The following is a 27,188-nucleotide window of genomic DNA, read 5'->3' as shown; positions in this document are numbered from 1 at the left end:
TTTTTCCCCATAAAACCAGCTCTTAGTTTTATTAATTAAATCAATAATTTTCTTAATTTTAATTTTATTAATCTCTCCTTTGGTTTTCATTATTTCTAATTTAGTATTTAATTGGGAATTTTCAATTTGTTTTTTTCTAGCTTTTTCAATTTTATGTCCAATTCATTTGCCTCCATTTTTCTCTAATTTATTCATGTTTGCATTCAGGTATATAAAACATGCCCTAAGAACTACCTTTGCTGCAGATTCCCCTGGTGGTGCTAAGGCACACCTGGGCTTGTGTTGTTAGCACTTGCTGGCTCCACCCCCCTGGGTGCCTGGAGCTCCTGCTGGTCAGCTGAGGTGGAGCTTGTTGGGGCACCTCCTGGGCTTCACTTAAGACTCTGTACTGCTTTAGTTACACCCTTCCTCCCCAGTTACAACTCACTCCCAAGCCTGAGACTGTTTCCACTAATTCAGGATTTTACTCTGGGTGGGACATTTACCTCTGGGTTTTCTGGGTCAGGGATTGGAGATCACAGAGGCTAAGGATTACTCCACCATCTTGGCTCCTGGAAGATCAGGTAGGTTACTTTTAAATATCCAGGCAGTGGGCTGATAGCCCTAGGAGAAGCTGCTGTGGCTGCTGCAGGCCCTGTGCTTTCTCTTATCCAGCTCCTACTGATCCTCTGTCCTGAGGTGAGATGGCTGTGAATTAACATTGGAGTGGGTGAGTCCAGAGGCTCAGGCTCCTTCTCATTCAACTATAGTCTGCTCTCAGGTCCACCCTAGTGCAGGCCCCCTGCCTTTCCCCGTGTGCTTCCATGCTCCCCTGCCCAGAGCTATGTGGGCACTTTCATGGGCTGGGAATCTGCCATGCTCCATCTCCCACTGGGTTCTGTCACTCTAAAATCCATTCAGATTCACTTTTTAAAGTTTAGTGAAGGAATTCATAGAGGAGCTTAGAAAAGTTCCTGCTTCCTTTCAGCCAGCTTGTCTCCTCCCCCTGAGAACAACTATTAGTAGCCAGACAACTTCTTAAATGTAATCCTCAACAATCCAAAAGATTTGTGTATGTCTATATGGGAAAAACTAAATGGATGAAGAGTGTTCATTATTCAGATTACAAATAGAGATTTTTATTAGGACAGAGTTGCTAGGACTTTAACCTATGCTCTTAAAGTCATAGGAACCTCATAAAATGTGTAACACTTTATGTACTGGAGTGATCTCTTACTTTCCCACCACATTTAAGCCTCCAGAAAAGCAACACTGCATTGGTATCCAGGGTCTCTGTGTCCTTCAGTAAGGCAGTATCTATTCCCCAAATTAACACACACACACACACACTCAAACAATTCCAAACTCGGTTGAAGGCCTCTTTCAGTTCACTTCTCCTGGGTAGAAAATTCCTACTTGTGGAACCTCCCATTGTAGAATATAAGGTCTGTGAAGTAAAGGACTATGTCTGATTTAAATTACGTTGTTTTCTACTGCAATTCTCTGCTCATCATAGACATTAAATATATATTTGTTGGGTTGAATGGAATTGAAATGAACAGATTGTTATCATGCAATTCTTCTCAAACCTTATTCTCTCTCTTGATGTAGAGGTATGATTTGATATTATCCAGGCATTCCCCAATAATGATTGCTACAGATAATTTTTTTTTCTTTTTTCAAAATGATTAGGGAAATAAATAATTACATATTAGCCCAGATAAATAAGAAGACAAAATATGTTTATCTCTTTCTTCCAATAACCCTATAAATAATGAATTAGGGAAAAAGTTTTAAAGGCTACTCAGATGGTTTATACTTTCCAATATGATGACAGTTTCACTATATACTATGTAGGAAAGATTTCACTTCTGCTGAAACTGAAGTTATTTTATCATCTTCCCACTAGTAAGACTGCAATCATTATGGAGATGTTTTAAGTCTCTTTCTGCTAAATGCAAATTTGATCCTTAGTACATGGCCCTCCTCTAACTCACTTATAAAACTGCAGGAAGCTAAGTACTGCAGATACAAATAAGAAGAAAGAAATACAGTCCTTTTCTAGAAGGAGTTTTAGTGTAGTAGAAGACATCAGCAAAAGATAACTGGAAAACAGGAGTGGGGAGAAGGATACCAGTCTGGGGTCATGGTTTCTGTGTCTCCTGGAGTTCAAATAAAGCAGAGATCAATATGAAAGTGGAATGGTTGGAAAGTTGAGGTTCCTCTTCTATATAAAGGAAAACTTTAGGGGATTAGTATCCCTCCAATCATAGAGGAGCTGAGAGAATTGGGAATGTGCAGTTTCCAATGGATGAAACTATATAGTGTGATGAAGAGTTTTTAGGTGATCACCTTATCCTGTGAGGAGAATCTTGTTCTGTGTGCTTTCAATCAAGCATAACTGCAGATGGAAAGGGGAGGGTGAGCTGTTTAGGAAGTAGTGAAGGACTTTACTAAAGGTAATTGAAGAAATAAGCTACTATCTCAATAATTCAGGCAATGAAACTTCAGCTTGGCAGGGTAGGAGGGGAATGTATATAATTCTTTGCCATGATGGCTCTGGAATTTTTGTTTTTCTTTCATTGCATTTACTGAAGAAATACTTATTTTATCTATGCCACACTTGAATTATTCAATAATTCTGAGTGAAATGAAAAAGAAATAAAACAACACATTAATTTATCTGACTTGCCCTGAAAATTGAAGTTATTGTTAATGTCTAAAATATAATAATTTTGTGTATTTACCTAATATGATATACAAAAACTCAGTATTATAAAACTTACATTCTCAACAAAAGTTTTGACATTACCAAGTTGACAAAAGAGAGGATGACCTTAGTATTATGTGCCAAATGAAATTCAATTATAAGTGAATATAAAGCATCTCTAAAATGATAAAATACCATTGAATTTACATTAAACCTAGGACTATAGAAATAATAGATGAGCCAGAAACCATCTAACCCAGCATTTTATTTTACAGATGAGGATGGTGAAGGCCAAAGAAATAAAATGACTTGCTGAACTGTGTAATGACTTACACAGACTGCTAGTAAGAAAACACTGGATTATATCTATTGTATAAAATACAAAAAAAAGAAGCTTAATTAGAATTTTGTAATTAGCAACAGCACCAACATGTGCCTTAGTTTTGGTACATCTTTACATTTTGTTTCAGGTGATATTTATTTTAATATAAATAACACAATAATTGTATTTTTGAAGTTTTAATTTTATTTTAACAAAGCCTTGCTTTTGGAAGAAAAAAGAATAATTTGCTAGATAATATATATTAGGGTTATGATATTAGATATATACATCTATGTGAAATTTATTAGTAAACATCATATAGTAGCAGATTTATAAGTGCTATATACAAACAGATTTTATGATCATATATTTGGGCCTATATTAACTTAATAGGCAGCATCTGCTGATAGCTATAAGAATTGACCATATTGTCCTTATGAATAACAACAAAAAAATCACTTACAAATTAAATCCCAATTTCCTGATGACACCAAAGTCTCCCAAATATACTATAGTGCTTTGGGAAGATATCTTAAACATTAATTCTATTATCATAGTGACTTAAAGAAGAAAAGTGAATTTCTCATAAGGAAAATTTAGTCAAAGGAATTATAAAATTTATATATGAAATGGGCATCAAACCTTGCCTAATATTCCAGATACCTCTATCACTAAATAGTAAAAGAGGGGAAGCAGAGGCTCATTCTTGCTTCACGTGCCACAGTGAGTTGGTAGAAGAGATAAAAATACAGACTAGTGAGAGCACATTCGGCACATGGCATGTAATACTAAATTTTTAACAACCAGCTCTCTTAAATACACAAACACAGACACACACCATCCTTTTTAGTTTAATCTACTTCATTAAAAAAAAACCTCTATATTTTAAATCTTTACAATCAAGAAAAAAAATCCAAGTCTTGATCTTTAAACATTTTTTCTTTCTGATGTCTAAATAGTCACTCTGAAATTTTAACAATCAGATCTCCTAAGCTAGTTCAACCTGACTTCAGGAAGCCCCTAATTCCATTTGTTTTAAAATGAGAGCTAGGCCCTTCTTCCCAAGGCTAATCTTCCCCTGATAGCATGAATACCATCTAGGGAGGCATTAGGGAAAGAGGACTTTCATTTCACTTAGAGGTGTGTATTTACACCTTGTTTCCCTGAGATCTTTTATTTATAGCTAGGGATAGTGAAGCACCATCCTGGGAAGATTATCATCAGTCCTGGATTTATAGCAACAAGTACAGTCAGAGCAGCTGCTGAATCAGCAGGCCTTTTTTCCCCTAGAGTGTTGGCTCAGTGGATTTACACAGAAGGCGTGCTTCTTTGTTCTCTAGCATTTGGGTTACTGTGCTTCTCTGGGGTCAGTGTGTACTGTTTGATTTGGTTTGAGCAAATGAATTCCGGGGAAGAATATATAGAAAGGAGGAGACTAGGGTTTCACGGAGTAAGTAAATCAAAGCAAAACTGTGAAGTTGTCAAGGCCTGTTCTTAGTAGTCCCCTTTTCTTTCAACACCACTTTCCCCTACTGGTGCAACTTCCCTCCCTCCAGTCCTTTGATATTCTCTTCCTCTTTCATTGTAGTGCTCTAACTAGGACTTGGCCCATCCTATCATCAGGAACCTAATAAACTCACTTAAATTCTTTGTAAAGGACTTAATGTCTAGAATTCTGTTTTGTTCTGTTGGGAATGGGGATTTTTCACATATTTAAGAGATAACTGGAGAATACAGTATCTCACTTTAATATGAGAATGATCTAAATTTTCTGGGGCCCTTGAAAAAGAGAATGTAGGGGTAAAGGCATTTTGGAGGATTGGATAGATTGGGGCAAAGATAAATACCAAGTGCTGGTCAGGGATTTAGAGATGCTTCTTGAGTATTAGGGAGTCAGAAGAGATTGTTAAAAATATTATATTCCTATGACATCCTAACTGATGTTACCCATCAGTACAACAATGTTTGGCAAGACACACATTCATCGCTATGATCTGACCCAACTTTATATTCAAATCTTGACTTATTAAAGAGCATCATTCATCACTCTCTTGAAACTGTTTCCTTGGATCCCATATCTACCCTGGTTACATGTCCTGCTTTAAGAATCTTATTTTCTGACCACATGATAGTCATTCCATTTCCTGCTGGAAACTGGAACTGGAAGCATGTAGACCTTCACTCTTGTTAGTAATTCAGTTTGGGGCTTCCATACCAGCCCACTATTAAACAGATAAATAGAAACTAGAATATAGTAGTTTGATTTTTGATATGTCCAGTTTGATTGATGGTGAGGTATTCATGGAGAATGGTCTTGGCAGAATAGCAAAGCTCTATTTCTTTTTTTTTTCCAATTTATACATTTATTGTTCATATTTTTTTTCTTTTTTATTTTAAAGCAATTGAGGTTAAGTAACTTGCCTCAGGTTACATGGCCAGTTATTTTGTGTGGTTGTTAAGTATCTGAGGCCAGAACCTATCCCAGGTCCTCCTGACTCCGGGGCTGGTGCTCTTACTCACTGCACCACCTAGCTGCCCCTATTGTTCATTTTCCATATTCATTTCCACAAGATTTTGAGTTACACATTTTCTCCCCATCTTTCCCCTACCCCCACCCTGAGATAGTGAGCCTACAGAATAAACTTTCCTCCCATGTGGTCTCTCTTGTATCCTCCCTGAACCCCTCCCTAAGTTTCTAGTAGAGCAAAAAGGATTTCTCTAACCTAGGGCCTGTATATCTTATTTCAAAGTTGCATGTAAAAAACTTTTTTTAAACATTTGTTTTTAAAACTTTGATTTCCAGATTCTTTCCCTTCTTCCCTCCTCACCCACCCCCACTGAGAAGGCAAGAAATTCAATTTAGAATGTACATGTGTAGTTACACAAAACATTTCCATAGTAGTTATATTTTGAAAGACTAACAATATTTCCCTCCATTATATCCTTCCCCTCACTTATTCTATTTTCTACTTTGACCCTGTCCCTTTGCAAAGTGTTTGATTCTAACTACTCTCTCCCCCAATCTTTCCTCCATTCTATCATACCCCCTCTTAGTCCCTTCCTCCCTACTTTCCTGTAGGGTAAGATATCCAATTGAGTGTGTATGTTATTCTCTCCTTCAGCCAAATTTGATAAGAGTAAGGTTGACACATTCCCTTTCACCATCCTGTTTTTCCCCTCCATTGTAACAGTTTTCGCTTGCTACTCTAATATGAGATAATTTACCCTATTCAACCTCTCCCTTTCTCCTTCTCCCAATATATTCCTCTCTCACCTCTTAATTTTATTTTTAGATATCATCCCTTCATATTCAATTCATCTTGTGCCTTCTATGTATACATGTACACACAAACACACACATGCACATACACACACACTTACGCCCTCTTATACATATATACATATATATTCACTTCAACTATCCTCATACTGAGAAAAGTCTCCTGAGTTACAATTATAATTTTTTCCATTAAGTAATCTAAATATTTCAACTTTAATAAGTTCTTTACGATTTCTTTTTCCTGTTTTCCTTCCCGTGTTTCTCTTGCTTCTTGTATTGAAAGTCAAAATTTTCTGTTCAGCTTTTTTTTTTCATTAGGAATGCTTGAAAGTACTCTATTTCTTTGAGTGCCCATATTTCCCCTGAAGCATTAGACTCAGTTTTGGTGGGTAGGTGATTCTTGGTTTAATCTGGAATTTGCCTATAATATTCCTAGGAGTTTTCTTTTGGGGATCTTTTACAAGAGGTGATTGGTGAATTCTTTCAATTTCTATTTTGCCCTCTAGCTCTAGAATATCAGGCAATTTTCCTTGAGGATTTCTTGAAGGATGATTTCTAGGCTTTTTTTTATCATGGCTTTCAGAGAGGCTAAAAATTTTTAAATTATCTCTTCTGGATCTATTTTCCAGGTCAGTGGTTTTTCAAATAAGATATTTCACATTGCCTTCTATTTTTTTTCATTTGTTTAGATCTGTTTTATAGTATCCTAATTTTGTCATTAGCTTCCGTTTGCTCCAATCCAATATTGAAGGAATTATTCTCCTCAGTGAGTTTTTTAAATTCCTTTTCCATCTGGCCAATCAGCTTTTTAAGGCATTCTTCCTCTAATTGGCTTTTTGCGTCTCTTTTGCCATTTGAGTTAACCTATCTTTAAGGTGTTATTTTCTTCAGTCATGCTGTTGATACTCTTTTCATGATTTTCTTGCATCATTCTGATTTCTCTTCCAAATTTTTCTTCTACTTCTCTTACTTGATTTTCAAAAACCTTCTTGAGTTACTCCACAGTCTGTGGCCAGTTCATATTTTACTGAGGCTTTTAATGCAGGAGTTTTTATTTTGTTGTCTTCTTTTGGTCACATGTTTTAGATCTTTTTGTCTCCAAAATATAATTCTATACTCTGGTTGTGCTTCCTCTGTTTCCTCACCTTGCAAGCGAATAACTTGACTTTTGAGCTCTTTGCCATGGTAGAACACTGCTTCCAGAGTGGAGAGAGCTGTGTTCCAAATTTCTGGAGTCCTTGTAGTTGCCAGAGGTATGAGGAGGGTGCCCTCTCTACAGCCACCACAGACTCTGTCACACTGGTGTTCCTCACCCCAGGACCACCATCCAAGACTAAAATTCAACTCAAATTCAAGCAGGTCAAAGGAAGAGTGATTACCCTCTGAGTGGTTACTTGGTCCTCCTACCATCTGCAGGGTAGGAGCTCCAGAGGAAGCCACATGGCAGCAACTGCAGCTGACATGCCACTGCATGGTACCTTATCCTGGGGTCAGAGGCTGCACCATGGTCCTCTCTCACCCTGTTCCAATGGACTTTTTACTTTCTATTTGGTGTTTATACATTGAAAAGCCTGGAAACTACCACAATTGCTTGTGATTCACTTTCCTGAGGTCTGCTCTAGCTGGTCTGTGTGGCTGGTCAGGATTGTCCAAGGTCAGGGCCTGCTGGTTCATGGGGGACTGTGCTTGGCTCCCAGTCTGGTGTGATATACCCTTAATGTTGTCTTGCCACTCTGCCATCAGTGGGAGATTTGTTTATCTCTGTCACTTTGTAGGTTCTGTGGCTCTAAAATTTGTTTAGAGTCATTTTTTTGCAGGTATTTGAAGTAGTTGGTATGGGAGTTCAAATAGGTTCCTGCTTTTACTCTGCCTTTTTGGCTCTGCCCCCAAAGCTCTATTTCTTTCAGTGGAAAGTTTATTCTTTCTGAACATCCAAGCACAGAGTACAGAATAAAGAAGGCAGTTCAGCTTGGACTATTCTGACTATGCATGAAATCATCTATGATTGTCTGTGTTCAAAGGTTAAAGGTACTTTCCCAATACCCTTTGCTTTGGAAGCCCTTGTTTATCATAAAGGGACCCAGAAAATTCAGAATATTCTTATAGTAAAGCATTAGCCTTTGAATACAGGAGGTCATAGATGATTTCATGCATAGTCAGAATTGTCAAAGCTACACTGCCTTTTGTAGACTGTAGTCCATGCCTGTATACTCAGAAAGGATAAACTTCCTGCTGAAAGAAACAGAGCTTTGCTTTTCTGTTCCTCCAGTTGAAGTTTTCCTCCTCAAACTTTCATTTGGGGGAACAAGTAGATGGACTATCATGTTCCCTTCAACCTCAGACAAACCCATGACTCTCATAACCCCCTTTTCACCTTCCCCATTGCTCTGTCAGTGCCTATTCTAATTTTCAGCTTCCTTTTATTTCTTTTTCTTTTCTTTATGGTGCATGATTTTCTGTTCACCAATGTTTGTGCACTCGAAGCCTATGAAGCTGAGATATAACAAATTAAAAATTGATTCTCTGCTGCTTGTGCTAATTTTTGCCTAACAATTAACACCAAGAAAACACAGGTGTTCCACCAGCCAGCACCATGCCATGCATATATGGAAACATCAGTTATAGCAAATGGAGAAGTTCTGAATACCATGTATAAGCTCACTTACCTTGGCAGTAGACTTTTTAGGGATGTACCCATTGATAATGAGGCTGACACACATTGCCAGTGCTAGATCAGTGTTTGGGAGACTCGGAAGGGAAGTGTGGGAAAGAAGAGGTATTTCACTGACTACCAAATAAAGATCTACAGAGTCATTGTGTTGACCTTGTAATTGTATACCTATGAAACCTGGAAAGTATACCAGCACTATGCCAGGGAACTAAATCATTTCCACTGGAATTGTCTTAGGAAGATTCCCAAGATCACCGGGCAGGATAATGTACCAGACATTGAGGTCATTTATCAAGCTAAACTGCCAAGCATTCAAACTCTACCTCAGAGAATACAAATCTGATGGCCTGGATTAAGGGTGGGGAATCTGTGACCTTGAGGCCAGATGCAGTCTCTGTGTCCTTAAGTGTGACCCTTTGACTGAATCCAAACTTCAAGAACAAATCCCCTTAATAAAAGGATTTGTAGGCCTCAGTCTAAAGGCCACACCCAAGGACTTAATTCTTTACCTTCAGTGCTGATCCATTCTTCTAATGTCAACTATATGTCTGCATAAAAGACTATTTTATTGGTGAACTCACACAAGGAAGATGCTGACATAGTGGCCAGAAGTGAGACAAGGGTACTCTCAAGGTGTCTCTGAAGATTATTTATGGAGAACCCACACAAGGAAGACAGCCAAACTGTTAGAAGAAGCAATACAAGAACATTCTCAAAGTCTCTCTGAAGAACTTTGGAATTTATTGCATGACATGGGAGAGGCTGGTAAAGGACGGCATGGAATAACCACATCAAAGAAGGCTCTGTGCTCTATGAGCAAAGCAGAATTGCAATGTAGAGCATAAAGGAGCAAGACAGAAGATCCCTAAGAATAAATTTGGAAGTGGATCGTTTTACCGTTCGACTGCCAGGGTCACATATCCAGATCAGACAGTGCTTTGGCATGGACAATGTGCTAGTTTTTAAAGGGATTACAATAGTCAGATTCTGTAAGCTGAAACTACAATCAGTGATTGGTCAGTGTATATTTGAATTTTCCCTCTAGATGTTTTCACCTAGGCTGAGGGACAGGGAACCTAGAATGGAGGGAGATGAGGATTATCTGGCAGGTAGGTAGGGGAGGCAGGGGATGGGAAAGAATGGAGCAGGGATTTTACCCTAGGCAGAAATTCCTATTCATGGAACAATTAGGGGAGGGAAGGGTGGAGTTGTGTTGAAATGCCTGCTCACAGATCAATTAGGGGAAGGGAAGAGTGGAGTTGTGCTCAACAGAAGTAGGTCAAAAGAAACATATAAGGCTCAAATTTAGAGAATGCACCCCAAATGTTAACATGAACTATTTGTGCCTTACCTGTGTTACAAAATTCTGAGTTCAAGTCTTTCTGATTGGCCACAGTTGGACACACTGTAACTTGACTCTAACATAGTAAGATCATTTTGGTCCTCTTGAAGAACAAAGGATAGCTACCAATCAACCAATCTTCTACTATTCAAAATTGAGATTTCCTAGGGCAGGGGGTTTCTTCATTTTATTTAGATTTGCATTCTCACACAGTGCCTGGAATATAGTAAGTACTTAATAAATGCTATCTATCTAGCTAACTATCTATTTTGTGTCAATGGTATGATTTTACAATCAATCAAATGTGAAAATTTTGAATAATCATTTGTTAGAGCTGTGACAAGGCTTTCATGTTCCCTGGGGCTATCTAAGTCTCAGAATTGTTGGTGGTGCATTCAGGAGAAATTTTGGGGAAAGTCTTTTACTCTAGGGTTTTGGTGGTGGTATGGAAGTTGATTGGAGTTTAGAAATTCTTCTTATTCAAAGCCCCTGAGTAGTATCCAATTTCTAGATGATAGTAAGCTAATCACTTAAATATCAGTAGTATAAAAAATGAGAGAAATGATTATTTCTCTCTTATATTAATAACCCATTAATATTGAGTGATCCATAGTGTTTTTTTTTTTTCCCTGTCCTATTTCCTCATTCTCTAGTAGGTCAAATCATCCTCTATAGAATAGGGTTTATGAGGAGATTGGATTTAACATTCTCCTCAATCTTGTCAGAGACTTAAACCCAACTGGGGAAAGCTTACTTCTGATTAAAGAGTAAAAAGAATCTAATCTCTGAAAATTCAGGCCATTGTATTCTATTCTAAATTTAGGTGGAGGTAGGTCCTTCTTGATTGCCCAAGGCTGGGGCTGATGTGGGTAAAGAGAAGGAAGAGCAACCAATAAAAGTCACCCCCCCTCCCCCTTCCTTATTAGAATAAATCCACGTGGGGGTGGTAAGTGGAGCAGTCACAGGACCTGAATTTAAATCTGGCCTCAGACACTTAACACAAAAATAGCAGTGTGACCTTGGGCAAGTAACTTAACCCCAATGGTCCTACCTTCCCTCTTCCAAAAAGCAAAAAGTATAAATCTACATATTATAATAATATTCATTTTCTCATTAATTTTTAAACAATCAGAGTTGATTGCTGCCTGTCAGGAACACCCACTCCTACCAGAGCACACAAGCATTGAGAGGCCTCCATGATTCCTCTTTGGTTTACAAGAGAAAGCCAAATGTTCATCTTTATTTATTAATTATTGATTAGCCATAATTAGTAACAATGATTAATTACTCAGAAATCATGTCTCAAACTTTTTATACATCACAGAAATACAGGAAACCTGGGTGATGTCAATGTCGAGTACCTCAGCTTTCCTTAATCAAGTATTCCGGGGTTAGTTCTCATGAGTTCCCAATACCAAGTTCAGAGGTTATCCACTAAGATTTTCAATCATCACCAATTACATTTAGTGTTGGAGAAATACTTTGTCTTGTTGGGAGTCTAGGAAGTTTTCTGAAGTCAGAGAATACACTATTATCTATATTCAAAGTACCCACTGGTATAGGAGTTTAAATTTTTTGGTCACTATCAAGTAGGGTAAAAAATCCAGATGCAGTGCCTTAGAACCATGGTTATAGCCATTCAGCTATGTCGATTCAAGGAATTCCTTAACAGCTTGTTACCTGGAATTGAGAGTCAAGTGGAGAAAATATGAGCAATGTTATAATTATCCTAAATAGAAGTATGGTAAAGACTCGATCCAAGTGCAATGGAGCAGATAGTTGTCCTTCCTAGGTGTCAGGCTTAGTTGTTTTTTCTATTTCTTTTCTTGTCTTTTCTTTCTTTCTCTTTGTTTTTTGCTGTTTCTATGAAGTTGGAATTGCAAAACAAAAAAAGGGGGGGAGCTTTACCCCCTACTGAAATACCAGAAGTGGACAAGAAAGCAACATATCTCATCAGCTGGGAGACCACAACATTCATTATGGATTTCCATTTCCATTTAGCTAGAACTCCTACAACTATAGTAGTAGTATCACATTTACCTGTGCTAGTTAGATGGAGAGATTTATTCCTCAGTCAGGGAATTTCTCTGGAGCACCAATAAAGTAGTTCCTAGACTGGATAACATTATTATTACTGTAATAGCTAGCATTTATATAGTACTTTAAGATTTACAAGGTGTTTTATATATGTTAACCCATTTGATCCTCACAACATCCCTGTGAGACAGGTGCTATTTATTTTTATTCCCATTTTATAGATGAGGAATTTGAGGCACAGAGAAGTTAGTGACTTGCCTAGCTTGTAAGTTTCTGAAGTAGATTCTCATTTAAGAATTCCATTTATATTTCACTTCTTGGATTTTATTTTCTTTGAATTCTTGGGGATTTATGTTGCTATTTTTTTTCCTGTGTTGTAGTTGCTACTATATTAAGTTCAATGGTTTTCTCTCTTACCTCTCCATTTTATTTCACTTTAATTTGAAGCCCTCTTAATCATAATAAAAAAAAAACTTAGCCAAAACAATCTATCAGCTCTTTTTTGAGGTATTCTCCATTGCTTCTCGAGCTACTACTTTGTTCCTATATTTTAATTTTTATCAATGAAATTGAAATTATTTTCTTAAACAAGATCTTTTAGAGAAGTTGTTTACTTTCCAAATTTGCCTTTATCTTCTGAACCCCTTACTTCAAATAAAAAGCAGGCATGAAAAAACTATTTTTACCTTCAAAATCTTATATGTATATGTATATCTATATATGTGCATGTATATGTACATATATACATCTGTATAAATATGTGTATATGTATGTATTTTGATGTAATTTCTAGCAATATTTTTTCAACACTTTATAGGGTTATTTTCTGCCAATATGTTTTTTTCTCTGAATCACTATTTTGAGCAGTGGTAGTCTGGATTTATACAGTCACCAAAGACACATGCCTCAGGTAGATTACATATATATGTGAGTATGTGCATGCATGTGTATATATGCATATATGTATATGTATGCATGCATTCGTGTATTTGCTGGTGACAAGGAACTCAGGCATTGCATGGGCTTACTTGCTATGATAACATGATATTACATTAACATAAATTAAAAAAGGAAAACAGAACTATTATTTTCTTATTTTACTCCCATTATATCTTTGAAGGAGAATGATCTTTATTCTAAAAAAAAGTTAGAATACAGGTTAAAAAAAACTGAAGAGAGAATAGTAGATTAAGGTCAGTGAAAAGGTGCAAATAAGACAATAAACAGCTGTCAGTGATTTCAAAACATGAACAAGAAGTGCTACAGCCAATGATCCTAAAAAAAAAACAAAACGATATATACATATGATTGCTGAGATACTGTTTCTGACCCCTGAAAGATCAGAAAAAGTGATTTCTTAAAAAAAAGAATAATATTCAAACCACTAAGCATGAGCTTGACTTTGATTTCAGGCAAAATTCTAGAGCACATCATTAAAAAGGATGATTTGTGTGCATTTAGAAAAGGAAACAGTGATCTTCAAGAGTCTGAGAAGCATCATTACTGTCAAGGCAGTCTAAAGTGATTTCTGCCTGTGAAGGGCTACCCGACTATTAGATAGGAGACTGATGGAGACACAGTATAACTGAATTTCATCAAACTATTTGAAAAAAAAAAGTCTTTCATTCTCTCCTTTCAGGCAAGAAGGAGAGATATGGGTTAGATACAGTTGAATGATTTGAAATTGGTTGAATAAAGAGACCCAAAAGAATAGTGATTAATTAATGTGTCAATATCAATTTGGAGGGAATTCTCCAGGCATGCACTTCAATGATCTGTCTCATTAATTGATTTAATGATAATTTAATCATTCAGAAGGTAGAGGAACCAATAAGAGGAACTGTTAGTCTGGTTTGGTTTCTAAATGACAATGAGAAGATGGTTGTTGAGGCATCTCGTAGAATTGTACTAAAGGATTTGACCCAGAAGCCTGAGAATCTCTAAATTCTGAAGATACAATGAAGGAACAATATTTAGAATGAAACTATGGACTTACCTAAGAAGGGTGGCAGAAGAAATATTCCAGGAATCCCTCAAACAACTTAGATTTTGATAAAAAATAATTAAAATTATAACAATTATAGCTAGAATTTACAATATACCTATTATATGCCAGGCACTATACTAAGCACTTTAACAATATTTTCTCATTTGATCTTCATTAAAAAAAACAAGATGTAGGTGTTATCATTATCCCAATTTTACAGAGCAATATAGGTCAAACAAAAGTTAAATAACTTGACCAAAGTCATAAAGTTAATAAATTTCTGAGACTGGATTTGAACTCATGCTTTTCCCATTCAAGACTCAGTACACTCTCCTTGCTGCCTAGCCAAATAAGAAAATAAAATAAGGAAATAGAGGAGGGATAAAGAATTCTGCCATAATACTCTAAGGAAATCATTGTGAATGTTAATCAGAATCACCTGAAACCGGAAGTGGTGAGGACAGAAGGAGTTCTTGCTATTCTTCTTTTTAAGCTATAATGTTGGGAAGAGGAAGATCAAGATGTCAAGATACCCCTGCCAGCAGCACTGATGATGGATGCTAGGCAACGACAGATCTATTTAACTCTTCCTTAGCTTCCATTTCTCATGCAAGGAGAGTAGTGTTTTTTTTTTTAATAAGAAGAATAGAAAAAAGTGTGCATTGGGTTGTTGAAATACAAGATAAAAGGGATGTATTAACAGATCACCCAATTGCCCTTGATTAATTAACATCATGAGATCTACATTAACTAAATAACACAATATAGAATTTGATTGCTAAGCTAATTTGATTGGAAAGTTCATGAAGAACAAGAAAGGTGTTTTAAGAGACAGACAGAGACAGAGGCAGAGAGACAGAGGCAGAGACAGAAAGACAGACAGAGACAGACATAGAAAGGCAAATCGACAGAGACACAGGCATAGACACAGATAAAAAGACAGTAAGACAGACTGATACAGTCACAGCCACAGTCACAAAGAGACAGAATGATAGAGACAGAGTGAAAAAGACAGAGACACAGAGAAAGAATGATATAAAAACTGTAAGCCAAGCCATTGAATTTGAGGGTGTTCCCCATTAATTTTTTTTTTAAATGGAATTCTTAGTGAACATACAAAGAAGGAAGTAGTCATCACAAATAAAAAAATCATTCAATGAGACAGGTTATATCAGACTAACCCCCTTTTCTTTTTTTTTTTTTTAAGATAGTATTACTAGACAGGTAGACATATATTGATATTTTAGCAAATCATTTGACAAAAACCTCTCACGAGATTCTTTTGGAAACCATGGAGTGATGTAGGCCAGATAATAGTAAAACTAAGCGAATTTGGAATTGGTTGAATGACCAGATCCAAAAGGTAAACATTATTTGACCAACTTTAACTTTAAGGGAAATCTCTATTAGAGTTTCCCAAGGATCTGTGCTTTACTCTGTGTTGCTTAACATTTTTATCAGTGACTTGCATAAAGGTATGAATAATATATACTTAGGATATATGCAGGCCACAGTAGTTTCTAACATTAATATGCCATTTTAAAGTTGGCAAAGCATTTCATATATCAGTTTATTTATGTTCACAACAATCCTGTAAGGTAGGTGCTATTAGTAAATTATTATTGCTCAGAGATGAGGAAATAAATAGTGAGAGAGAAAATGTGACTTGCTAGGACCATATACCATCCAAGTGTCTGAGGGAGGAATTGAACTCAGATCTTCTGGACACCAAGTATAATGCTCTATCAACTAAGCTCTATCCAATAAGCTGGCTAACTAACTTCCTAGATAGCAGACTGAAATTTCATGGAAATAAATATATAATTTTGGGCATGGGCTCAAGGAACCAGCTTGATAAATACAAACTTGGGAAAGCATGGTTAGATAATACTTAACAAGGGAAAATATGAGGGATTTTATTTAATTTCAAACTTAAGATGAAGTGCTCCGGATAGTGCCTGAAACATAGTGCTATATAAATGTTAGCTATTATTATTAAATGAGAGTAAGAAAACTCTGAGATTCCAGAATAATTCAGAACTCCAATTGAAAAAAGAAGTAAAATTATCAAAGAAATAAGGAATGAAATTAGAGCTCTTAAGGTAGATAGCAGCAATTCAAACAACAGAACAGGTAATTTCAAAGAAAAGACAGAGAAATGCTCTAGAAGAGGTATGTTTACACAACCTTGAAGCAGTGTACTGACTCAGAGACATTGTGTGATGAATTATTATATACTTTTAAAAGACTCTACAATGCATTTTAATCGAAGGATCTTTATTCAGTATCATTAAAAGCACATATGGGAAACCAAGAGCTAGCAATATCAGCAATGGAGAGACACCACAAACCTACCCAGAATGAAGATTGGTAATGCAAGAATGACTCTTTTCATGATTATTTATCAGAGTTCTAGAAGGATTAACTATAATAATACTGCAATAGAATAAAATCAAAGGTATAAAAATTTATAAAGAAAATCTCTATTTGTGATAAAATTACAATATACTGAGAAAAACTCCAAAATACAGGAAAAAGACAAAGTCATACATTTAATGGATACAAAGTAGAAGAAGGGAAAATAAATCCACAAAATCATTAGTTTTCTTTTTCTCTGCATTACTAAAAATATAGCAAAAACCAATAATAAGAAAATGCCACTCAAAATAACTACAAAGTACATATAATATCTCAAATTTATAAAATCAAAACACCTTTACAATTTATATACATACAAATGCAAAACACTCTATAGAAATAGAGGAATATACATAATTGAAGAGATTTTCGTTTTTCAAGTTTGAACCCTGATAATATCATAAAAATGATGATTCTATCTAAATTAATATAGAGATTTTGTGCTCTACCAATCACCTTGCTAATGTTATATTTCATAGAAATAGATCAAACATGCTATTTAGAGCAAAAGTTGACAAATTATGGAACAAACGCTAACTCTGGCCAACTGCCCAATTTTACATGCAAGCTAAATGCACAGGTTATATGAAGACAAGTGTGGGACTGCATTGGTTCCCCAATCATACCTTGCAGATTCACTAGTTAGAAGATAAAAAGAGTAAAATATCAAGGTGATACTAAGGGGAAAAGCAATATCTCTGAGGTAAAAGAACCGACATTCAATTCCTACCTTCTAGTCTCGTGAAGTGTGACATCCTGGTCAAGTTACTTGACATCTCTGGGTCTTCATTTCCTTAAGTGTTAAATGAAGTGCTTGTATTAGATCACGTCTAAATCTCCTTTTGGCTCTATATTTCTGATTTTTAGATAATTAATGAGACAAAAGCATGAAGGGAAGTTTAGCATTATGAAAAATCAAATTGTACTATGAAATAGTAGCCATCAAAAGTATTTGGTAATATTTTAAAATAGAAATGTAAATCAGTGAAACAATCTAGATAGGTAAGAAAAAGAAGCAATAGAAAAAAGGACAATGTTCTTGTACTTTATGTTATAAATATAATATATATATATAAATATATATTATGACATAAATAACAAGAAAGATTGTCTTTTTGAAAAGCAATACTGGAAGAAATAGAAAGCATTTTGATGGAAATTAAATATAGCTTTACATTTTAAATTGTGTACTATAATGAGCTCAAAATGAATATTCCATCTGAATGTGAAAGGTCACATCATTAAATGATAATAATAATTAAGCAGAACAGAACATTAATGAATATGGCTAAGGGGAGAATTCTTAACCAAACAAGAAATAGAGATAATAAAATTTTAAAAGGGTAGATTTGACTCTATTCGATTAAAAACCTTTTCAATGAACAAAGTTGGTAAAGATAAAGCTAAGAAGTAAAAGGAATCACTTAGGAAAACTATTTGTATCAAATGTCTGTGATAGAAGCCTAACATCCAAGATATATGTGGGAACCAACACAAGAAAGTAACACCAAACCATTTTTAAAATATTTGTCATCAATGAATATGAACACAATTTTCAAAAGAATTATAAACTATAGGGGCAGCCAGGTAGCACAGCGAGTAAGAGCACTGGCTCCAGTGTTGGGATGACCTGGATCAAGTCTGGGCTCAGGTGCTCAGCACCACACCCAGAAATAACTGGCCGTGTAACCTTGAGCAAGTTACTTAACCCCGATTGCTTAAAAAAAAAAGAATTATAAACTATAAACAATCATTTACATTCATGTTCCAACTGGATAATTACAAGAAAAAAACAGCTCTAAGATTTCACTTCATAAAATTCAAGTTGACAAAAGATGATGAAAAAATAAAAAGGCAATGTTGGATTATCCTTTGGAAGACAGGTACACTAATACACTGTTTTATTACATTTTTTCTAATTATATATTTAGTTCAAGTTCCAAATTCACAACTGTCCTCAACCCCTCTCCCACTTACTGAAAAGGCAAGACACATGAAATTCATTATACACATGAGGTCCAGAAAAAAAAAAAAGACATGTTTCATTGTTAGCTGTGTTCTCGAACAAATATAGTGGAAGAAAGAAGAGAAAAAGAGAGAATAAAAGGAAGGAAGGGAGGAAGGAAGGAAGGAAGGAAAGAAGGAAGGAAGGAAGGAAGGAAGGAAGGAAGGAAGGAAGGAAGGAAGGAAGGAAGGAGGGAAGGAAGGAAGGAAGGAAGGAAGGAAGGAAGGAAGGAAAATGCTTCAATCTTCACTGAGTCCATCTCTTGGTTATTGTATAGCATTTTACAACATGAGTCTTTTGGGGTGGTGCATCATTGTATTGGTCAATGTTACTAAGTATTTCACAGATGATTATCCTGATAATATTATTGTTATGTTGTAGATTATTTTCATGATTCTGCTCAATTAATTTGCATCAATTCTTGTAAGTCTTCCCAGATGTTTTTTTTTTTTTTTAACATCTACTATGGGGCAGCTAGGTGGCACAGTGAGTAGAGCACTGGCCCTGGAGTAAGGAGGACCTGAGTTCAAATCCAGCCTCAGACACTTAACACAAAAACTAGCCATGTGACCTTGGGCAAGTCATTTAACCGCAGTTGCCCTTCCCCCCCCAAAAAAAACCAATCTATTACATCATTCCTTATAGTACAATTGTATTCTATCAGATTAATATATCATAACTTGTTCCACCATTCCCCCATTGATTGGCATTTCCTCAGTTTCCAATTCTTTGCCATAAAAAAGAGCTGCTATAATTAAAAATCATGTGTATGTATGTGTGTATGCATATGGATCCATTTCCTTTGCCCTTGATGACATTGGGATATAATTTCAGTTTTGCTATTGCTAAGTCAAAGGGTAAATACATTTTACAATCCTTTCAGCATACTTTCAAATCATTCTCCAGAATGGTTTCTCTTGAATCGTATGTTTGAATGTCAAATTTTCTATTCAGCTTCTGTCTTTTCATCAGGAATGCTCAAAAGTCATCTATTTTATCAAATATTCATTTCCCCCTTTAGAATTATATTTAGTTTTATGGATAGGTTATGCCTGATTGTTATTCTAGCTGCTTTGCTTGCTAGAAAAATCATAATACAAGTCCTCTACTCCTTAATAGTGATAGATAGTAAATTTTCTGTGATGCTGACTATGCTTCCATAGTATATGAATTATTAGGATGATTGCAATATTTTCTACTTGACCTGGGACCTTTGTATTTTGACAATAATATTCCTGGGAGTTTTCATTTGGGGATTTTTCTTTTAAGGATATGACTAGTGCATTATTTTCAATTTCTACTTTGCCCTCTCTCATTGGTGAGAAACCTGTGTCCTTGAAGTCACATGTGGCCCTCTAGGTCCTCTAGCACAGCCCTTTGACTGAATCCAAACTTCACAGAACAAATCCACTTAATAAAACTTGAACTCATTCAAAAGGCCACACTTGAGGACTTAGAAGATCAAATGTGGCCATGAGGCTGCAGGTTCCTCACCCCTGTCTAGTTCTAAAATTTCTAAAAAAAACCTTCTGGGAAATTTTATTTTTATAATTTCTTGAAAAATGATTCCTAGGCTCTTTTTTTAAAAGCAATCAGAGTTAAGTAACTTGCTCAAGGTTACATGGTCAGTTATTATTTCTGGGTGTGGTGCTAAGTATCTGAGGCCAGATTTGATCCCCAGGTCATCCCAACGCTGGAGCCTGTGCTCTTACTCTCTGTGCTATCTGGCTGCCCCTAGGCTCTTTTTTTAATCATAGCTTTTAGGTAGTTTAATAATTTTTACATTATCTCCCCACATATTTATCTGGTCAGCTGTTTTTCTTGTAAAATATTTCATATTTTCTTCTAATTTTAAACTTTTTTATTTGTTTTATTGTTTCTTAACATCTCATGGGGTCATAAGCTTCAACTTGACCAATTCAAATTGTCAAGGAGTTATTTTTCCAATGAACTCTTCTACCTCTTGTACCATTTGCTCAACTTTCAAAAAAATACCTGTTCTTTATTTCATTCAATATTTCTCAATAACATTTAAAAAATTAATATTTTCTTTTTAATTCCGATTTCCAAATTCTCTCCCTCTCTTCCACCATTTCCCTATTCCACTGAGAAAGTTAGAAATGTGATATTGATTATATATGTTAAGACAAGCAAACTTATTTGCATAATAGCCATCTTACAAAACAAAATACAGGGGGAGTGGTGATACTGAGGGGAGGAGGGAGAGAGAGAATTTTAAAAATAATATGTTTCAATATGTACAGCATTTTTCAGTTCTCTCTCTCTCTGTCGCTCTCTCTGGAGATGGATAACATTTTTTAATGATGGGTCTTTGAAATCGTCTTGAGCACAGTAGCTAAGTCTTTCATATTTGATCATATGAATAATATTATTGTTACCATGCACAATGTTCTCCTGGTTCTGTTTGCTTTACTTTGCAACAGTTCATGTAAGTCTTTCCAGTTTTTTTTTTCCTGAAACTATCCTGCTCATCATTTCTTAAAGCACAATAGTATTCTATCACAACAATCTACCACAACTTGTTTAGCCATTCACCAATTGATGGGCATCCCCTCAAATTTCACTTCTTTGACAATACAAAAAAAGTTGCTATATATATATATATATATACATATATATATATATATATATATATATAGTACAAATAGTTTTTTCCCTTTTCTTTTATCTTTTTGGCATTCTTATCCAATAGTAGTATTGCTGGCTCAAAAGTTATGTGCACTTTGATAGCTTTGGGCATATTTCAAATTTGCTCTACAGAATGGTTAAACTAATTCAGAACACAACCAAGGGTGCATTAGTGTCCCAATTTTTCCATATCCCCTCCAGCATTTGTCATTTTCCTATTCTGTTTTGTTAACCAATCTGATATGTATGAGGTAGTACCACAGAGTTGTTTTAATTTGTATTTCTATAATCAGTAGTGACAGCATTTTTTCATGTGACTTGATAGCTTTGATTTCTTTTTCTGAAAATGGCCTGTTCATTTATTAATTGGGGAATGGCTTATGTTTATAAATTTGACTATAGTTATTCAGTGTTTGAGAAACCCAAAGATCGAGGGGTAAAAACTCACCATTCAAAAATTGCTGGGAAAATTGAAAAGCAGTTTGGAAAACCATCTTATACTGTCTTCCAAGATAAGGTAAAAATGGGTAAATTATTTGACCTAAAGGATGACATCACAAGATAATAAGGGAAACATGATTTTAAAAAAATGTACCTGTCAGAATATGAATAAGGGAAAAGTTTATGACCAAACAAACTATTAAAACGAGGACTTCTTCACATATATACATATAAGTATATATGTTCATATATATGTATATTTGTACACACATGCATTGTGTGTTTTATACATATATAAATACATGTACATACACTTATTCATTCATTCATTCATTTATACCTGTGGATTTCTATAAGATTTTAGTGCTTCCAAAGATTTGTGCTCCAGGAAAAAGTATAGTGTCTGCCTCCTGATCTGTGTTCTAGTACTTATACAGGTTGGGTCCCTTTCCCACATAACTGTGACTACTACATTGTGCCCTGGAATTGTGAGGTGAAACTGGATAATGTTTGATAACACTTACAAATAGTACCTGATCTTGCATACAGTACTATTACATGGGTCCCCTTGTGGTCTCTTTCTTAACATGGGTTTAATTATTTTATTGATCTTGGGCATTTGGCTGTTCCCACTGATGTTGTTCTATAATGCTAATTCTGCATAGCACTACTAGCTAGCCCTTATATCAGCATTCAGAGACCTCTCTTTCTATCATCTTAAACTGCCCTTGGCTGGAAAAATGGCATGAGGAACATATTTGGGCAAAATATCTTCTAATAATTGCTTCAATTTTATTATCTTTGGTGGTATAGCCATAGTTTTCATTTTTTTTGTAAGTCATTTTTTCTCTTTCTTTTTTAAATAAAATTAGGCAATGGTTTTTCTATATCATTGTGTGTTTTTTCTTTTTTTTTCTATTTTCTTGCTTTTTGGAGGGAGGAATGCAGGGCAATTGGGTTTAAGTGACTTGCTCAAGGAAACATGACTAGTAAATGTTAAGAAGTGTCTGAGGGTGGATTTGAACTCAGGCCCTCCTCACTCCAGGGCCAGTGCTCTATTCACTGTGCCACCTAGGCAACCCTATTGTGTTTTTTTTCATACAACCAGATTTCAGTTTTGTTTATTCATTTGATTTTTTCTTACCTTTAATTTTGCTAATTGATCTTTTGACTTTCAGGATTTTTATTCAGTGTTTAATTGAGGATTTTTATTTTGTTCTTTTTCTAGTTTGCCTTTAGTTGCATGTGCAATTCATTAATCTGTTTTTCTTTTCCCTCTCTTTTCTCTCTTTTATTGAAGTAGAACATTTAGATCTAAAAACATATAAATGTTTCCCCATGAATACTGGCTTGGCTATATCCAGCACATTTTGGGATATTGCCTCATGATTGTCATTAAGTCATTAATGAAATGAGCAATTACTTCTATCATGAGTTCTGAAACAAATTTCTTCTTTAGGAATAGATTATTTAGCTTCCAATTTTTAAATCAATGATTCCAGTGCAATTTATTGAATATAATTTTTATTACCATATGTTCTGAAAAGGGTAGATTTAATGTTTCTGTTTTTGTACTCTTGCTTTTAAAGTTTTTATACCCTAGTATGTGTGTGTGTGTGTGTGTGTGTGTGTGTGTGTGCGTGAAAATGCCATGTATTGTTTAGGAAAAACTATACTCCTTTTTATTCCCATTCAATTTTTTTCCAGAAGTATATCATATTTAAACTTTTTAAAAAAAATTCTATCCATTTTTAAATTGTTTTCTTATTTATTTTATGGTTATATTTATTTGATTATAACTAATTCTTAGTGGCATGTAAGTCTTTGGTGCTTTCAAATTGGTATGATCTGGCGAAAGATGTGATCATTGACATCATGATTCTTATTTAGGAAGAGCTTACGCTCTCTTGGCATAGCATATATATATGGATATAGCTGCTGCTACTGCTGTTTATGACACCACCACCTCTAAGGCCCACAGTGTTGTTCATGTCACACTGAGCTGTAGACCAGTTGCCACCCCAGGGGCACAGACATCTGCTTACAACCTCATAAGTTGTACTAGACTGGAAAAAATATCTCACCCCAATCTTTTGTTGTTTATGCAACTCCAGAATATGATTCAATATGCAATTTTAAAGTTATATGGTGGGGTATGTAGGGAGAGTTCAGCTAGAAGATCCCCAAAACTCTGATATCTTGGTTTTACCTGGAATAATTGTATTTGTGGATATAGAATAAATTTATCACAATTCAAGGAACACATACATATATGATGACAACAACGTTAATGATTATATAACTAAATTAATGGTATAATTAATAAATCAGTAAATTCTAAACATACAACCAATTGTGCTCCTGAATGACTAACAATGAAATGTTACTTCAACTTCCCAGAAAAAAAAAAGTCAGGGGAATATTTTGGGGGAAAACTGTATACTTTGTCCAACACAGTCATTACATTGGTCATTTATTATTTTTTTTATTTGCTTGTTACATGGGACAATTCCACTTGAGGGTGGAAGCCCTCTTTAGAGAAATATTAGATTTAATTAGAAAACCATCAACAAAATATTTTGATCTTGAAAATGTCATGTAAATATTAGTTATTACCTTAGGTCAAGAAAACTTTGGCTCACAGAAGCCTTTGCCTTTTTTAATGAAAAATTTGGTGCATTTTGGGGTTTTGTATGACAATTTGTGTTGATATGTACAAATATGTCTACCATAAATGTCTATGACAGATTTGAAGCATATTTTAGAGATAGTGATTCCTTGTTCTGAACACAGTGCAAATCATATCAGGAAGTTACAGATAAAGTTGGGAGTTTCCATGGTAACCCACATTCATGAAACTATAAAGATTAATGCCCCTTTAGGCTAAGGGAAGGATATATAAAGAGATAGGTTCTTTAGTCTGTTTGTACATGACTGATAGCATAATTGTCCTCAGGGCATTCTCGAATATATGAATAGATAACAGCCTTTTTCTTGAATTCAAGAACAACCAGGTTCACATTAGAGCCTTTGGTTTGGTTTGCAAATCAAAGAACAAGTTTTCCAAGCCCATTCACTTTGAGATCAAATAATCAAATTCATTTTATTACCAAGTTTATGGATAATAAAGGCCAAAGAAATGCAACTGAAGAAATGACACAGTCAATATATTTAGCAATGTAAGCCCCTAATGCAGTGCAATGTTTTAATATAAGAATTTACAAATAAGGAGAAGAAATGACAATAAGTCAGGTAAGAAGATTCCCTTTGTTGGTGATGCATTGACAGTACTCATCATGAAATAGTCTCCTCTTGAATAAACTTTATGTTTGGGGGGAAAAATCAAGATTGAATGGCTCAAATGCAAGTATCTGAGTTAGCTTGTTTTATTTGTGAGAATACCTATAACTCTCATAGTACTTAATTTTAGATTCAAATAGTGTAGGGATTGAGCATCATCAGCAAGAGGACAGAATTGCAGAAATTTAAACCTCCTTTGCATTCTGAGTTAACATAGGCTCCTGACATGAAGGACAAGACAGGTGCACTTACAAGTAAAGAAAGGGCTCACCAGCTTGTACAATTTGCTATTAACATGCTTTGCTTCTACCCAATATCATCTAGGTGAATCTTGGATGCACTTTGATATTTAAACCATCAGCAGAAGTGATAAATAATATTGATTTTTGTGGAAAATGACCTCCTAAATGAAAGGAAGTTATAGAAGACTGAACTTATTCAAGGTAATTTTTGTTTGAGGAATAGCTGACATTGTCCCTGATACTAAAATGACACTGGTGAACTGAGAGAGAGTGAAACAGGAGCAAATTGTGGAAGAAAAAGAGGCAAAAAAAAAAGATTTCATAGTGGTTACAGTGATGGTCTTAGAAGCAGGGAGAACTGATTTCAAATCCTTCAAACATTTTCTGTGTGACCCTGGACTTTATCCTAATCTCTCTGTTTCATTTTAATCATTCTAAAAATAAAAGGTTGGATTCAATGACCTCAAAGGTCCCTTCCAGTTTTAAATCTATGATGCCATGAAAAAAGCATGGATTGGGGGATGTGTGGGAAAAGAAATTAAATACATAACACATGTTAAATGGGATTTAAAATAATGAAATGTTTAATTTCAAGTATATATGTGATTCTTAGCTTTTAAAACAATACATGACTACTGATTCTACAATATTTCTGTGAAACTTAATGTACCTTTTCCTTATATTGTTCATATTTATGTCATTGTTAGTGTTTAACGACATAGGCAGTGTTACATAGAATAATATAGATCATGAGCCAGTGTTATAATTACTTTATCTGACAAATGACACCCATAAGGCTAAAGTGATATTTTTTTTTTTAAAGCTTGGCTTTTTATTTCCCTTTAACTTTTAATTGGAAACACTTAGCTTTTATTTACTCTAAAAGTAATGATTTTGTCAGTGGATGATTAGTCTCTTTCGTATCAATGATGGTCTTCTCTAAGGTTCTGCAGGGAAAGAACCATGACATAAAAAATTTGGTAGCATACATTTATTCATGCGATCTAATCTACTTACTTGTTTAAAATGTGCCTATTCTCCTAGTGTGCTTCTGGACATGTTTACACAAATTCAAATGCCCTTGGTAATTACCTCTGCTAAATACTCTTAAAAAGAAAGTGCCTGACCCAGATGATGAATCATATTGTCTGGAGGATTCCACGAAGGATTCTGAGGAAACTTGGTTAAAAAAAGAAACAAAGTGCGACATCTATCTCTGGCTCATGGAACTGCATTAATTCCTTTGAGAATCACAGTATTGGGGGTTGGAAGGGGCAGTAGTGACCACATCATCAAACCTATACCTGAAATGAATCACAGGTATGTCATACTCCATAATTGTTCACCCAGCCACTACCTGAAAATAGAACCTCTACAAAGAAAGTAGAATGAACTACCTCTTGAATCAACCCATTATACCTTGAGAGATGCACTTAATTTTCTAAATTGACGTCACTTTAACTTCTACCCCTTTCTGGTTCTTCTTTTTGGGTCCATATTGAACTATTCTAATCCCTCCATCACATGAATACCCTTCAAGTCCTTAAACAGAGCTGTCATATACGGCCTCTCCCCGATGCCCCTCCCCCCCCCAAAAAAAATCTTTTCTCCAGGCTAAGACTAAATATATACCCTTTTCCTTCATCCAGTCCTCATGGGACCTTGTGTATGTCAAAATCTGTCACAGACCCTTGCTGTCTTCTCAAACAAGTAAGACACTTCCACAATTTAACCTATGACCTCTATCTAGTTTTCCTGGGATTAAATCCTTTACTGGTTGGAAGTACATTAAAACAGTAACTGAA

The 27,188-nt window shown here is 35.2% G+C and overlaps 1 long non-coding RNA gene across 1 annotated transcript in view; it reads left to right on the top strand.

The window, feature by feature from the left end:
* Positions 1-381: 381 nt before the first annotated feature.
* Positions 382-27,188, top strand: part of LOC138145242 (uncharacterized) — a 107,522-nt gene continuing 80,715 nt past the window's right edge. Inside the window, exon 1 of the long non-coding RNA XR_011164155.1 lies at positions 382-563. This is a non-coding gene — a long non-coding RNA (uncharacterized lncRNA). The remainder of the gene's footprint in view (positions 564-27,188) is intronic.

The sequence above is a fragment of the Petaurus breviceps genome, unplaced genomic scaffold (assembly GCF_028583685.1).
Source record: "Petaurus breviceps papuanus isolate PSGF00001 unplaced genomic scaffold, PetGlider_PUasm1.0 90731, whole genome shotgun sequence".
NCBI lineage: Eukaryota > Metazoa > Chordata > Mammalia > Diprotodontia > Petauridae > Petaurus > Petaurus breviceps.
The sequence above is the reverse complement of the archived record's forward strand: the minus strand, read 5'-3'. Positions and strand labels throughout refer to the sequence as shown.